Genomic DNA, 14,440 nt, shown 5'->3' with positions numbered 1-14,440 from the left:
TCGCATTTATGTAAGGTTTGGGAACGACAGTTCCAACTCAACCTCTCGTTCCTTGTGTCAGGAAATGGAAACCTCCGATTTCTCAACAATCCGTAATTGTCCTGAAATGACTTTATATTCTTCTGGAACTCCCTGGAAGTTATCCAGCAATCCTGGTCAGCAGAGCAACAGAGTCATGACACATCTGGAAGATGTCTATGTGTGGCTGTGCAAATCTAGTGGTATCTCACTGTCTTAAACAATAAAAAGTAGAGTAAAGAGAAATCTACTACAAATGCATTTATTGTCCCCTGGTATTGATCAGCTGAGATGGGGGGTATATTTGACCCCTACTTCCAAGGGGGTATATCTACTCATGATTTAGAGATGATTAAGTCAAAAGGTCCTGTGGTTCTGATACCAGTAAGCATAAGCGATACAAATGTATTCAGTGATTTAACTGGCTTTATTATTTACTTCTTATTATCTTTACACTCTACTTTTCCTTCAAGCTGCTCAAGGTGGTGGACATGGTTCTTCCCCTTCCTATTTTATCCTTACTGTACAGATGAAAAAAGGACCCCTGGACAGTTAAGTCCAGTCAAAGGAGACTATGATGTGCAGCACTCATTTCGCTTTCAGGCCAAGGGAGCCGGTGTTTGTCCACAGACAGCTTTCTGAGTTATGTGGCCAGCATGACTAAATCACTTCTGGTGCAATGGAACATCGTGATGGAAACCAGAGGGCATGGAAATGCCATTTACCTTCCTGCCACAGCAGTACCTATTTATCTACTTGCTCTGGTGTGCTTTCAAACTGCTAGGTTGGCAGGAGCTGAGAGAGAGCAATGGGAGCTCACCCCGTCGCAGGGATTCAAACTGCTGACCTTCTGATTGGGAAGCCCAAGAGGCTCAGTGGTTTAGAACACAGTGCCTTTACCTTTACCTTTATCTTTACAAGAACCCCGTGAGATACAGTATATGACCCAAGGTCACCCAGTGAACTTGCTTGAGTGGGGATTTGAACTCTGGCCTCCCATGTTCTAGCCCAACACTGGCTCACAAGTGAGATACAAGTGTGCTATTTTAAAACTCCAAGATTGACACCACATCTTTAAGGACAGACTGTCCCTCCAAACCAACCAATGCCACACTGTCAGCAAATAATATAACCCAACTTTTCTCTCTCCACTTTAAGATCAATGTCGGAAGGAAAATAAGCACTGGTTGGCTACTTCTTGGCAGAGTTTCAATCCAGGAGGGAATCATGAGATTATAACCAAAGCACATACCCATTTTGGGCAGGTAAATATCAGACTAACATCTCTCTCTTTTTTCACCAGGAACATATCCAAATTACTCATGCACTTGTCCATAAATAGATCTTCCACCTCTCATTCCTACCACCCCCCTTTTAACAATTGGGTGGGGTAAAGGGGTAGGTTTAAAGCCCCAAATTGCAAGATTCCTGATAAAAGAAACTTCTACCATGCAATGAACACAGTTAGCACTACCACCCCACACATAAACAACTAAAACCTGGGGGCACAGTAACAATGGGACTTGCCTCATGATTACAGCTGTCACATTGTCATAGGTGTGTTACCAGCCAGCTTGCAGTTCCCCACTGTGCCCGCGTACACCCCATACATTTAAAGCAGATGGCTTCCTCCAAAGAACCCTGGGAACTGTAGTTTACTCTGCAAAGAGCTACAATGCCTAGCACTTTTAAAAAGCAACACACACCCCAACCTACAAAACCAGGGTTGGAGTGACTGTGTATGTACTGTGTACTGAAAGCTTCTAGCAAGAGCAGCACACCTTTCTACTGCAGCCAGCACAGCCACTTTGCCAACTGTGCCCCATTTTTCATTTTATAATGAACAAAGTGAAGTCAGTGAACTTAGCAAGAGCCCAAACAATGTCCCTGTGCATTGTATTTGCTGTCAGCTCCTTTCTCCTTTCAATGGGCTCATTTTAGAAATTTGGCAAATAGCAGTAGCCAACAGATCTGGTGAAGTTATGAGAGTGCTGAAATTCAACTGAAAAAATATTATTCTTGCACCTGACATCCTTCATGCATTAATTTGAGTCCAGCTCCACCTCTGGAGCCTGGCTTATTCCCAAGGCTCAGGCCAGAGGTTTCAGGATTCAGTCTTCAAATGCATGCTCACTCGCATCATGCTCCCTTTGCACATCATATGGAATTGCTTTATTGATTTTAAAAATTCATAAGGAGCTTCCCAGAGAGTCAATCTCATCTCCCAAGGAACTCTGGGGATAGTAGCTCTGAACGGGGAATGGAGCCAGTGTGGTGTAGTGGTTAAGACCGGTGACTCGTAATCTGATGAACTAGGTTTGATTCCCCGCTCCTCCATATGCAGCTGCTGGGTGACCTTGGGCCAGTCACACTTCTCTGAAGTCTCTCAGCCCCACTCACCTCACAGAGTGTTTGTTGTGGGGGAGGAAGGGAAAGGAGATTGTTAGCCGCTTTGAGACTCCTTAGGGTAGGGATAAAGTGGGATATCAAATCCAAACTCTTCTTCTTCCTAAAAACTCTCAGCATCCTTAACAAACAACAGTTCCTGGGATTCTTGGGGGGAAACCATGACTGTTTAAAGTGGTGGGGTACTGCTTTAAAAGCATGGTGTGAATGGGATCTAAGACCAATATGGTGCCAGGCTGCTTCCTCCCTCATCATGGCTCAGTTGAAATTCTCCTACCGAGCTCCAGTAATGATGCCAAACACCTTGAGGGCACCAAAATGTGGGGCAAAAACAATGCACTAAATAAACATAATCTAGCATTTCAGCCTCTTATTATGGAAAATATGGTTGGTACCTAACAATATGTTTCTCTTTGAGGTACTAGCCAGCCCTGTTCAATTAGTCTATTATGAAGCAGTGCTTCTAGGAAAAGCTGCTGCCTACTTACTGGAAATAAACCCCACTGAGAAAGAAGCCCTGAATAATAACTGCTGTGTTACTCTTTTGCAAATCCAGATGCAATTATAGCAGTGCCAGGCAAAACTTTTGGACCAAAGTGCACAAGGGTAATCACACATGCGTACACACACACACACACACACACACACACACACACTCCTTTTCAGCAACTTATTTTCCTTCAGCAATGTAAGCTTGCATTGCAAGTCGTCTTAGATTAGCCGTTGAACATCTGTCCATTAAAGCATTAGCCAGCTTCATCAGCCAGCGAGGACATTACACTACACACATCAATACAGAAGGAGATTCCAAGAGCTATAAATAACTTACATTTGTCTACATGATTAAGTTCTTAATCAGTTATTTCAATATAACATCACTCTGCTTCCATCCAATTCTTTTCTCCCTTGTCAACAGCTTATATACACACACACGATATCTGCAGCCTTGTGGAATTATAAAAGCAGAAACACAGCCTTGAAAATACCTCTTTCGGGGTTGCTAGTGCATGAAGCACTATGACCAGCAGCTCACCCCTGCTCTTCATCCCTGTTCCAGCTCAGTTATCTTTTATGCCCACTCATTAAGTTGTGTTGGCTTTTCTGGAGCAGATGTAGTGTCCAAACTGCCTTAGATTTTACACAGGCTTTTCAAATAAATAAATAAAAACCTAGCCAGCTAAGGCAATCCAAGATCATGAAGCATGCCAAAAAAAGAAAAGAGAAAAGCATTGCTTTCAGATGCAGAGAGAAAAAGGGAAGGAGGGAGGGGAGCGCAGAGGGAGCAGGAGATCAGAAGCCCTGCCTGTAAACCAAAAAAAAGGAGATAATAAAACAGAGCTACTTCAGACCTGCTCTTCAGAAGAGTTATTCATAGCCTCCCATGTGAAATGTGCACGGCTTCTTGTTGTTTCTCAGTCATGCTACGGCGAAAAATTAATGGCCAAATTGGTTTTTTTCCTTTCCCAAGGAATTAACAACGGTGCCTCCACTATTGTTTCCCTTTTAATCTGATTTGTGACATGAATGACAAGATTAATCCAATTTAAAGGGTTATGACGGAACTAAGTGGCCCCTGCTGTGCGAGGGAGACGTGACAAACAGCAGGATCCTGCTTCCATTCTTAACCATCTTTAATGTCATTTTATTATTTCTGACACTGAAAGTCCTTTTAATCATGTGCTGCTATTGCATCCCTCTTAATTAAACTGTGTTCTGCTGCTTTGCTTGTTGCGAGACAACTAATTTTGGATGACCTGCTTCTTGCCCATTGTAGCCATCTGCAAGGAGACAGGTTCTGTTATTATTGCATTCCTGTTCTGGCTCGTGACCAAGATGGAAACAAGGTTGAAATGAAGTAATTCATCTGTGAAGCCCGAGATGAGTTCCCACCAACCTGGTGCCCTCCAGATGTTGTTGGGACTCCCAACACTCTTCAGCCCCAGCCAACATGGCCAGCAGTCAAGGATGATGAGAGCCATAGTTCAAAACATCTGGGCTGGGGGGGGATCAGGTTGACGAAGGCTGCCCTTGATGTTAAATACTTCATTATTTTATTTTCAGAAGCAGAAAATGTTACTTCATTGAGCTGATCTTGCCCTTCTGAGTTGAAAATCCTTAGTCCCCTTCTACATTATTGCAAGTGATGTGCACACTTAAAAAAACCAAAAAACCAAACAACAATGCAAACAAACATCCTGACTATTCTTACTGGCTTGCCTCCCTTCCGCAAGTCCTGCTAAGCATCCAACTCTTAAGACCCAAAAGCAGTTCTGAGTGTCTTCCTCTTGTGTAATTCTCAGTCCTTCCAGAGAACCAACAACACGACAAGGGTTGAGAATGACAGTGAGGGTTGTGGACCCTTTTCTCCAACAAGCCCTTTAGCACAGCCCTCTCCCTTTTGAGCCTAATACACATGATAGGACAAAAAGAAACTTTCTAACAGCACTGCTATGCCACCACAGTTTCACTTGGAGGAGGTGTCAGATGAAGGGATTTAAAAATAAAGCACACATAGCTCAGAAATCTGTAGAATTTGGATCCAGTTGGGCTACTAGTTGTGCACTCAGGAATGTGGCTGCACTTGCCAAATCAAATCTTTAGGGATTTTGTAATGGTTCACATGCTGTAGAGAAAGAACAAGCAACACTGCCATAATCTTTTCCCCCTCTTGCACCCAAGACTGGATGAGGACTCAAGATAAGCATACAATCCATGCATCTGTGCTTTAGTTTTATACACACACAAATCTCCCAAACATGCACCCACTTGGTGTCGGCTTGTGTGTGTGTAGCATTTCAGAGAAACTAAGAACCTATGTTCCAAACCTAAATCCTCTGATTGCTCTTTGATTGCTTCAGAAAAGAAAACAGAGCTTACCCTCTCTCTTTTTCCTCCCAGCCAGGGACCAGAAGAGCTGCTGCACCAGCCACTCTTAAGATGCAACCCCCTTGTCTCTGTGTCATTCCTCCTTTTCCTGCAGTCCTGTAAGTCCACACACTGAGCACTGCTCGCCCTGCTTTCCTTTCACTGCCTATGCTGTCCTCCGAGTGGAACTGCTGCCGTTTTCACTTTCAGACCAGCCTCCCTCTGCAAGAGCCTGTGACGTCAGGAAGCCTCTACAAGATATTTATGGCTTAAAAGGGCTAAAGTTTCACTAGGTAAAAGCTTGGATTGCAGCTCCTTGGGAATCTTCGTCTTTCGTGCTTTCATGTGAGAAGGTTTTTCCAAATGCAATATAGCAATACAGAAAGCTGCCTTGTACAGTCAGTGCCTTGGACTATCTAGCTTAGTATTTTCCACACTGACTGGCAGCTAGTCTCCAGGAGCCGTTTCCAGACCAATTGGAGGAACCAGGGATTGAACCTGGGACCTTCTGTCTGCAGAGCAGATGCTCTGTCACTGAGCCACGCCCCTTCCCTATGGGATTGCTGTCTTTGTACAGGGAGTGAGGCTGGGGCAACACAGTAAGCATGGGTGTTTCAGACTGCAACAAAAGCCACTTCTTCCAGAGGGCGCATGTAAAGTGCCTCCACCACATGCAACCAATGTTCCTGTTGGGTCTGCTGGTTTTGGCAAAAGAAGGCCTCTTTAGCACACCCCACACCCTGTGCTGCTAGAACACCCCCAGAACTGCTCCAAACATCTGATAAGGCTTAAGTAAGAATGAATGGATTGGCCCCTCGGCTTGAACTCATCATGCACAGCCAGACTTCTGCTTCCTCCATGCTTTCTGTTCCTTGGATTAGGATCAGCCCCCTGATAGCACCAATTTGTAACTTAAGCTAATCTATATTTCCAAATAGCCATCACTGCACAAGTTATATAGTTTTGAACTGGATGCTTCCTGAGTTTCGGTAACTCAATAAATTGTCTCTCCTTAATAACAGGAAGGTCTCCAGGTTTTTTGCTGCTTTCGGTACCGGGGGGAAAAAACCTATAAAAAGCAAACAGTACTAAACTGTGCACTTAAAATATAGTTATAAATGTAAATACTTATTTTTGGCTGGCTGGTTGCAAACCTGTCTTTGAATACAAAGCAGAACTCTGGCATTTGCGAGATGGAACAACAACTATCCCTGGATTGAAAGTGTGCATATGTGTGTTAATGTGTTGCCAGAATACACATTTGGAATATTCTTACCATGTCTCAAAAGTTTCATGTTTTTAAAAAGAACTTTTGTACTGGAGGAAGGTAAGAAAAATGTCAAGTGTAATTTGACCCTAAACCCTTGTACAAAAGCAGCGCCATACTTCACCTTAAAAAAGTATCTTGAATCACAGAATTGTAGAGTTGGAAAGGACACCGAGGGTCATCTAATCCAACGCCCTGAAATGCAGGAATTTCAACTAAAGCATCCATAACAGATGGCCATCCAACCTCTGCTTACAAGCCTCCAAGGAAGGAGAGTCCACCACCATCCGAGGGAGCCCAAACAAAAACAATATTGTTCAGACCAACATTTCAAATGAGTAATCTCTTGGGATGTGATGACTCTTTATAGATTTAGTATTGCTGCTCTTGCTTATTTGGTCTATGCCTTTATTGTTTGTATGGTTCACTGGTACTTACTTTATTATTGTTGCTTATTGCCTTGAAGGTTAGGAACACAAGAACCCTGCTAGGTGGCCAATTGCCCAACTAGTCCATCATCCTGTTCTCACAGTGGCCAACCAGATGCCTATGGGAAACCCCCAAGCAGAAGCCAAGAACAAGCACACTCTCCCCTCCTTTGGTTTCCAGCAACTGGTATTCAGAAGCATGCTGCCTGACTGTGGTGGCAGAGCATATCCTTTGAGGCTAGTAGTCAATGACAGCCACATCCTCCATGAATTTGCCAAATTCTCTTTTAAAGCCATTGAAGCTGGTGGCCATCACTGTCTCCTTGGGGAGCGAATGCCATAGTTTAACCATGTCTGTGTGGGAAAGTATTCTTTTGTCTGTCCTGAAACCTTCAACATTCAGCTTAACTGGATGTCCACAAGTTCTAGTTTATATGAGAGGGAGGAAAACCTTTCTTTATCCACTATCCCCAGGCCACAAATACTTTGACTATGTTTTTATACACTTTTATCAGAGTTCCATTAGGGATGGAACTGTAGAAGTTAGTTAGCATATCTTAGAAGAACTGTTGTTTCAACTTCCAACATATTTATCAAGCCTGACTCATATAGAACAGTTCCAGCAGAGATAATTTTGCATCCCATGCCACACATAGATTGGACAAATTGTATGGGTGTTTCTCAGAGCTCTTGGCACCCAGTGACATTGATGAAGGAAGGATCCACCTATTTTGCACTACCTGCCTGGTTCCTCTTGACAGAAATTATCAGTGCAAAGCAGACCTTGTGAAAATACCTTACACAACCCTGTTGACATATGAATCAGACACTAAAACAATGGAGGTTGTCATAGTATATTCCTCTTGTGTCCTGGGCAAGTCTCCTGGAATGACTGTAAAAACCTTTGTTGTCAGTAAGGGTATGGTCTGAGAGTAGCAACCTTGATTCACCATACAGAAACTTTGTGGAATCTAAGGATAACTGGGTCTGAGTTGTCAGTGTATCATGTGGGTACCCTGAGTTCCATCATGGAATATAGGCAGGATATAAATATAATAAAAGTAAAACATTGCAGTGGTACCCAAAAGACTGATATTCTGAATGAGGCTTTTCTTCATTCAAGACAGCAGCACTGAAAGGAAAAATTCTCAAACATTGTTAAGCCAAGTGAGCACATGGAATCTACAAGCTGGTTCTACAACAAGGAACTTTTGCCAAGGCCGTTCCCCTTAGAGATATTCAAGGAAACAAACAAGCACTATCTTACAAATTCCAGCTAAGAGAGCTGCTTGCTATAAATAACTATACATTTTGCAGTTTTACCATATGAGTGAATTCCTTGGGGCTTCAATTCTATTTTGTACCCCAGTTTGTCATCTCTAGTTTTGTCTTTGGAGATCAGAAGTTGATCACTGCTTCAAAATGCTTGTATGACACACCAAAAGTTGTCTGCTGATAATTCAATAGGATATGCACAGATTATATGTAAAGAACTATGGATCTGACTACAAATCTCAGATGGTGTCTTCAGGAGAACATCCATGCATGGCTAGGTAACAGAGCAATTATTTATATTACCTTTTGAACCAGCTCCTCATATATTCAATATAAGTACACAAACAATAAAGAGCATTGTTTAAACCTGGAAACAAGAGAAATGTCCACAATGACTCATGCATAATTCCCTCAGATTAATTTGTAAAACATGCCGTTCCCAGTCCCTAGGAGCTGGAGGAGGGGTGAAACTGTCGAATCGCAAGGAATGAACGCACTAATCTGTGTGACCAATTTTTGCACAGGCCTTGCTTACAAACTTTGCTTCCTTATTTCGAAGTTATTTTGACAAAACCAATTGCTGCCTGTTGGGTTATCTGTTTTTTTCGCAATAAGGGTCAATGAATCCACACAGCCATTGTGCTGTTTTAGGGAAAACTTTGACTACTGGAGGAACTGCAGTCTGAGAAGCTCCTTAGTTAGTACTCCATTAATAGCTATATAATTGCCTGAAGGTGCACAGAATACTAGGCTGTGTGTGAAACTAACATTATTTGGCTAGCTGTGTGGCTATTAAGACTTGATCCACAAGTTAAATTTATGACCTTGGTGCTACAGAGGAGGAAGATAGTTTGGTGCTGAAAATCCTGAGCATCACTTTGTAGAAGCACCCAACCACCCCATGTAACTGGGGTCAAGTCTGTCTTCACTAGGGAACATGCATTTAAAGGTTATTTCAGTGGCATAGTTAAAATTAGCTAAATCACACTGGTCATGCTTCACACGTGGCCTTTGCACCAAAGCTCTCTGCCTCTGAGAAGGCAAACATGCTACAGAAAGCTTCTGAATTAGACTCAAGTTTATACTTCATTGCATGAAACCTAAAACATGGCTTTCTTTAAAGTCTGGATCCAATAACCAAAGAACAAAGACAGTTTGACTCACAAGTTCCTTGTTCCACGTGTAAATATTGAATGATCTGTCCACTAAATAAGCAAGGTAGCTCCCATCTACATTAACATTTTAAAAAATACATTAATTGGGGGGAAACCACCCTTTCGACTAAGATTAAAAAATGCCTTGAAACTGTTGGAGCTGGCTATGTAAACCAGGAGTCTTACAGACTTTGTAAGTGGGGAGTTTTGCAGGTTGAAAGTGTGTCCTGATGGAACTGCCATAAGAATCTATTGTCTTACCTTCACTTCCTAAAAAGGAAATGAAACCACAAAACCTACAGTCATACCATTGCAGATATCCCTTCTCTGGTATGCTGCCTCCAGCAGTAGTTAAATACTCAGTGATTCAAAGCAAACAGAACAGAAAACATGAAGCACCTGGCAAGTTTTTGATGGAACATTCACAAATGGAGTGTGATGGTGGGTAGGGAAAAACGCCTTCTTCATCCACTTGGCTAGTCAATTTCTACCATAAATGTAAAGCCTCAAATGCCGGAATTCTTGGTCTGTCTAGAATACCTGCATAAATTACTGATGTATATAATCTAATTCAGAAACTGACTCAAAGCCCAAATATTTGAAAAACCAAACAGGAGGTTTATGGAGCCTATAATAACATTTCATTTTGTGCTTGGGTACTGAGGAAACTACCGTTATTTAGCATTTATTAAATACTCCCTTGCAGGGAGGGCCACAATGTATGCTGGACAGATGGATAGGAGGAAGAAGTAATCAGGGACTGATCAATTATTTCTTGGACTAAGGTGGAAAAGAACAAGATAGCTGTGAAGAAGCATGCATGGTGGTTTGGAGAATTATTTCCTAAAACACTGGATCTTATGGAGGAGAGTGAAACAGTTGGAGGAAAGTGGGAGGCTACATACCTTCCATATGGAGGGTGCAATGTCAAAGAAATAGGAATGAGAAAATGAAGTAGATGAGCTTTCGGAGGGCAAAGGGAGAGAAAAATGTAGAAGTGTTAAAAGGGAGGACTAGCAGAAAGTCAATGGAATGGATAGCTTTAAAGTGCTCTCTTCTTTATGTACTAAACCTATCTAGAAGTTGGGACTGACTGCAGCTCTCTAAATGAAACCACAGTGAGTGGCAAATCTGAGTTTGCTGCTGGATAATGAGTGGAACATTAGAAATTGAGGATCTGAAGCTTGAAGCAGATGTGGAATGTGAAAGGAAGCTAGTTCAATATGGACAACACTATTGAAACTTCAGGGTGCATGTGTCTTTAATTAAAAGCTTCCTGTTCACTGGTTCTACCCCTTTTATTGCTTCCTGTTGAGCATGGCAGTGAGATAACAGAGGAATAATATATTAATTGTTAGCAGAATCACTTTTCTTAACTGTCCATCAATGTTTGCACAGTTCATGGGGTAAGGGGTTAATTACTTATTTCCTCTCATTTTTATATAACAAAAGAAAACAATTCTATTGAATAAATTTTAAAAGCAGAAAATGAAGGGAAACATGTAATTAAAGCCTGTAACTAAATTAAATAGGAACATGTAATTAAATCAAATAGGAACTGACACTAATAGAAATCAACAGAGGCTGTTCAAGGGACAATTAACAAGTTATACATCAGTAATTCTCAGGGAACACTTAAAAGCGGGGATGAAAGGGACAGAACTTGCAACAGGAAGCTTTTGATCAATGTCAGAAGGGAAGACCACTGCTGACTAGGACTTGCTTCTGGATAAAGATAATTGAAGGATGCTGATCAGCCCGAAGGACATTGATGGATAATGCAGTACTATGTAAGTGGTCTGTGGAACCTCTTTACATAATGCCTCAACCGTGCTACAGAGCGCAGCATGGAAGGCACTAAAATAATATTTAGCTCTCTAAGATGATGGATTTCACCTGACCAAGGCACATGGAGAGATCATGCACTAGTGACATTTGGTATGTTTTCCATAAAAGTTTGTTTTCAGGAGATGTATGTAATCTGCCATCCTACACATGGATGAATTGTTATTACCCAGTTGATGTACTGGACATCTCTGAAACATCAAGAGGCAAGTTCACACATGATTATCCATCACATGACCACAACATCCAGTGTGGGCTTGAATGTGCAAAACATCAGCTCAAATACAGACTTTATATCATAGGACATTACCTAGCTTACAATATTTCTCAGTGGATCCAGTGTACAAACTCAGTTGGAAGCTACTGCATATCAAGTAACCGAATTATGAGGCTGTTGGGTGATGTACACAGATCTGCAAATCAGAATTAAGAACTATTGCAGTGTCAATAATGACAGTGGAACTATATTTTTGGGGTGAAATAGATTTTAGTGCTTATCTAGCGTGTCACTGTGTGTCAACAGAACTGTCAACTCTATTTTGTTCCTTTATTTACCGTATTTTTTGCTATATAAGATGCACTTTCCCCCTCCTAAAAAGTAAGGGGAAATGTGTGTGCGTCTTATGGAGCAAATGCAGGCGAGTCCACAGAGCACTTACATAGAACTGCATTATCCATCAATGTCCTTCTGGCTGATCAGCTCAACGCTCCCTTTAAAGAGCAGCGTGGAGCATGTGTGCGGCTCTTTGGGGGATTTTGGGATGGTGAACAATCAGTTACATCAAAATACAAATGCAATAACTTTCTTAGAACCAGAAACAGCAACTTGTGAACAAGATTATTGGTGAGCTTGAGAACTCCTCTCCCAGCATGGCTGCAAGGAGTTCATCAGCTTCTTCTTTTTTCTTTACTACAGTTTGCTGTGTTGTTTGAAATTATGGGCTGTGGTTAACGTTAAATATGGTTTGTTTTAAATCAAGCTGCCCTAGAGAAGCAGAGGGGAGTGGCAGAAGTATATAGTCCAACGCTCTCTGCAGATTTTTTATGTTATGCAAAATTATGGTCAGTGTGACTTCTGAAGACGACACAGTTTTGTTCAACATCCCATTCTCAATGAGATATTTTTTTCTGATAAAAAGAAGAACTATAACAACCCTAATTTTACCTGCAAGGAAGTAATCCTTTTGTAAGTATGAGGTTACCCAACCCATTAATAGAAATACTGTACCAGCTTTTGTTTTATACTGGTAGGGAAGTCTATCAAATAATTGATTACTTGCTATCAGTAGTTCATAAACATTTGCCAACAAATAGGAAAAGAATGAATGCTCCAAGTATTGGAGACTAGAAGTAAATGTGTTTTGCTTCTTTCCAGGTGATCCAATAATCCTGCTGCTCCACGCAGGTTACGAAGGAAGAAAACATAACTGGGGCTGTCTCAATTTGTCCTCGTTTGCAGGCGGCTTGTTCTACCAGATTTGTTACTTCTTAGTGCTTACAAAAGTGTTGTTGGATGCTACTAGGATGGGAGAAACAAACCTAGGACCCACTAATGGAAACAGATCGTTTCATCCAGTTTCTTGACCTCATAGGGGTGCTCTAAGCTTGATTTTCTTATCTTTGCCATATCACTTTCAGATCATTAGATACAAGTTACTAAAACTTAAAACTATTATATAAAAAGCTTGCTGTGCCAGAATATACAATGCCGCTTTAGGAAATCATCATTCTTTTGCAAAGAAAAGGTTGTTTGACAAAACTCTAAATTATTTCCCTGGGAATTTTTTCCTGGCTTGGATGTGTTTATTCCTTTGCTGCTTACTCGCTCATGCTTGCATTTACTGCCCATTAATAACAAGTGAACACAACAGTTTATTTGATTCATTTATGAACTGTAGATGTTTCAACTCCATATAACATCAGGATAGGGAAAGGGGGATATGGCAAGAAGCCCAGGAAAAGGCAAGTTAAGTAGGATTGGGAATTGGACACAAAGACAATAAGCCTTCAAGCCAGTCTTCATTAAGTAGTTTTATATCCATTGGAGAAAGAATTATGGTGTAATATATGCCACGTGGAGACTTATGGATGTTAACAGGAGTATTATATAAAGTCACATAAATCTTTGGTGTGACCACATTCAGATTACTCTTTACAGTTCTGGTCCCCTTCTCAAAAATGATACTGTGATACAGGGGAACATATATAAAAGGGCAGCTAAAATGATCAGAGGCTGGATCATTTCCGTTTTGAAATAAGCTTTTAGTCAGACAATAAAAGCATTTAAAAAAGGAATCGTGGAAACTGAAAACTGAGACTGAAACGAGAGATATTAATTTCCCTCAACACAATCAGACTTGTCACATGGAGTAGCAACAGGTACAAGGTATAGCTTCTGTCAAAAGGTCACTTTAAAAAAGGGTTGAGACATACAAATTTATAGTACATAAATCTATTGGTGGCTGCTAGTTATGGTAAAAAATATGAATGGGATCCTTATATTCAAACATGGAACAGTGGGATTAATTTTAGAAGAGGATAATTTGTGGGTGGATTTTTAGATGGGATTCCAAGTGGCTACCTCTGCCCATCTAGAAATCTGGAGGTGAAACTGCTCCCCCCCCCCCGAGCTTCAGACCACCATACCTTATGAGATAAGCATCTCCTGCATAGCTCCCAATAGTCAGGATTCAACCAGAGAAACCTCAGTTTTGAATGCCCAATGAAAGCTGTTATGCCGGTGTATCTGTGCAGGATAAGCAACCCTGGCATCTCAATGTCTTTTTTGATTCTAAGCAAAATAAAAATAAAAATCAGAAGCTGAAATGTAACAAAGCTTGATGTCCAAGTCATTGGGATGGGGAGTTGTTGGAAGGAATTGTTGCTTTTTAAAAAATGTAATTTATTTGACACATCAAGCTGTATGGTGTTACTTAAACCTCTTTACATTTTTTTTTTAAAAAAAAACATTTACATTGTTAAGCAGTTTTCAAGCGCAATTCTTAACTTTGTGTCTATGGTGCCAATATTCCTCTAGGTTAGGGGTCAGCAAAATTTTTCAGCAGGGTGCCGGTCCACTATCCCTCAGATCTTGTGGGGGGGTGGACGGTGGCAGTGGAGGGACGATGAGCGGCGCAAGAAAGGGCTCCGGAGAGGGGCTGCTTTAAATGAAGGCTGCTCAA

At 41.4% G+C, this 14,440-nt stretch overlaps 1 protein-coding gene across 8 annotated transcripts in view; it reads right to left on the bottom strand.

The window, feature by feature from the left end:
• DAAM2 (dishevelled associated activator of morphogenesis 2) overlaps positions 1-5,830 on the bottom strand; it is a 217,198-nt gene extending 211,368 nt beyond the window's left edge. For 3 of the 8 annotated variants that reach the window (XM_083732209.1, XM_083732212.1, XM_083732215.1), the window contains exon 1: positions 5,302-5,480. The gene's annotated coding sequence lies outside the window, so the exon portion shown is untranslated. Of the gene's footprint in view, positions 1-3,410; positions 3,560-3,773; positions 3,893-5,301 lie in introns of those variants that run through there. The other 5 variants (XR_014562494.1, XR_014562495.1, XM_083732214.1 and 2 more) reach the window with 4 other exon arrangements.
• Positions 5,831-14,440: the final 8,610 nt, after the last annotated feature.

This window comes from Podarcis gaigeae (assembly GCF_964106915.1).
Source record: "Podarcis gaigeae genome assembly, chromosome: 3".
In the NCBI taxonomy this organism is placed as follows: Eukaryota; Metazoa; Chordata; class Lepidosauria; order Squamata; family Lacertidae; genus Podarcis; species Podarcis gaigeae.
Note: the sequence above shows the minus strand (reverse complement) of the source record. Positions and strands in the feature narration are given on the sequence as shown.